General features: G+C 37.7%; 1 protein-coding gene across 1 annotated transcript in view; it reads left to right on the top strand.

Annotated features, from left to right (window-relative positions):
* Nucleotides 1-2,447, top strand: part of LOC102836051 — a 47,529-nt gene that overhangs the window by 23,919 nt on the left and 21,163 nt on the right. The window lies entirely within an intron of this gene.

The raw sequence follows: 2,447 nt of genomic DNA, 5'->3' as shown, positions 1-2,447 counted from the left end.
TGGACTTGATGGCAGCGGGTGGGCGTTTGTTCTCTAGTAAAGAAGGCAGGTGGGTATTGACATTATTGGGATTTCTGATTTAGCTGGTTTATGGATCCCGACCCTGCACCCTATTTCCATGCTCCTCCTTTCTCCCGCTTTAAATGATTTTGTCCTCTCTTCACTGTTGGCACGTTGCTTTGGGCAAGTACAGCAAGGTGCTCGCTCAGTGCTTTTGGATCTGAGTCCTAGCACCTGAGAGGAAAGGAAAGAGAAAAGAAAACTACAAATTGTGTGTAGTTAGAAGGTTCAGGGTGTAAGGTTGGGTCTTGAGATCAGAGATATGAAAACTTAGCTTGAGGCATTTAAATGGCTCTGTCTTGGTTTCCAGTGTATATCTGGGGACTGCTTTTCCATAAATCACCTTATTTTAAAGCTGTCAAACTTTAACAAAATGAGAGATTATAATGATTTCTCCTGTGTGAAGCTTGCAATGAAGGTAGAGGTGACAGGCAAAATTATGCAGACTTATTTTACATTATCAATTCCTGGCAATCCTTGAACTTCAGCAACCATCCTGCTAATAAGCAGCTAGATAGGATGGGTTTCAGGACACATCTTTTGGTTAAGCCAGAGCTGAACTCACATCATTGGAAAACTGAAAGATTTTGAATGGAAATTGGATTGGAGACTTCATTATTTTATTAGAGAGGAAATAATTCTGAGGGTCTCCTTATTTGCTCTTCTTTCATCTAAGCTTCTAACTGAAAATAATGATGAGCTGCCCTAACCTTTTCACCTAAATTCTTAGGCAACCCCCAAAGTTTCCCAGCACACAAAATATTAAAGCTGCTCTGTTGCCAAGTGTTTTTTGGGCAAGGGGGTACTGAGCTTCAAAGTCCTTGTACTTAGGCCCTGAAGACTGTCAACCAACACTTGGTCTTTGAGGATCACAGTTTAAAAAGCACCTATCTGTCTAATTTAATCATAGTGGGAAATCCAGAGAAAAGGTTATGATTCATAATCCAAATTCTGTCAAATTTTAACATGAACATTTTTTAAAGAAACAAAATATTGCAGATAATTTAAGCCTATTTGTATTCTCATTTGGCTTCCTTTATTTTGCACCATCCCTAGAGGAAAACACATAACTGATTTAATGAATATCATTCCTGGTGTGGAGCTGTAGGATTAGTGCAGGACCTCAAGGTCAGTTTGAACCACAAGGTCTATAGTTCAAACACCAGCAATTCCTCAGAAACCCTATGTTGGTTCACTCTGAGTCGGAATCAAATCAGTGGCACTTAACAACAACAGAAAAATAATGTTTTTATATTTTGCTACATGCATTTACAACCCTAAAAAGTATTCAGCAATGTTTTGGTTGTGCAATTTACTCAACATTACATTTTAAAAATTGATCTATTTGCATGCATGTAGCCCTAGCTCTTTTATTTTAATGCTATAATGCTCTGTATTTTAAGAACATTTCATAGTTTATTCATCAGTTCTTCTATTTATGAAAACTAGCCTACCAATTTCCATTTTTTGTTCAATACAACTATATGACCTTTCCCCATCTGCAGTGGATTACCCACCAACCACTAAAGCCAGTGACGATTAAATTGAACAATTCTACCAACTTGTTTGCATTGCACCTCTTTATAAAGAAAACATAAGACATCAGCACTGAACCAATAAATAACATGATGATAAATTTAGAAAAGATTGAAGTTGTCAAAAACTTCATTTTGCTTGGATCCACTATCAGCAATCATGGAAGCAGCAGTCAAGACATAAAATGACACACTGTATTAGGCAAATCTGGACCTCTCTAAAGTGTTCAAGAATATTAGATTGAGAACTTTGTGCACCTGATCCAAACCATGGTATTTTCAATACCTTTATGTGCTTGTGGAAGTTGGACACTGACTGTAGAAGAACTGATGCATTTGATTTATGGTGTTAGAGAAGAATATTAAAAGTACCAGGGATTGCCAAAAGAACAAACAAATCTTTGTCAGAAAAAGTACAGCCAGAGTGCTCCTTAGAAGCCAGAATAGTGAAATTTTATATCTCATACTTCAGACACATTATCAGGAGTAACAAGTCCCTGGAGAGGGACATCATGCTAGGGGAAATGGGTTAGGGAAAAGAGGAAGACATCCGGCATGATGGGTTTGTACAGTGACAGCAGCAATGGGCTAAAGCTTAACAATGTTTGTGAGGATGGCACAGGACTGGGCAGTGTTACCTTCTGTTGTGCATAAGGTCGCTATGAGTTGGAACCAACTCTATTACACTTAACAACAACAACAAACCAACTTCTTCAGTCTGAAATTGATCAAACATGCAATCATGGTGTGATTAAAATTACTGGTAACTGGAAAGCAAAGATGGTAAAAAAAAAAAAAAAAATTGTTCTTTAAAACACCCACCTTCGGGATTTCTGTTATAGCAACTCTAGG

The sequence above is a fragment of the Chrysochloris asiatica genome, unplaced genomic scaffold, assembly GCF_000296735.1.
Source record: "Chrysochloris asiatica unplaced genomic scaffold, ChrAsi1.0 scaffold00332, whole genome shotgun sequence".
Taxonomy (NCBI): Eukaryota; Metazoa; Chordata; class Mammalia; order Afrosoricida; family Chrysochloridae; genus Chrysochloris; species Chrysochloris asiatica.
The sequence above is the reverse complement of the archived record's forward strand: the minus strand, read 5'-3'. Positions and strand labels throughout refer to the sequence as shown.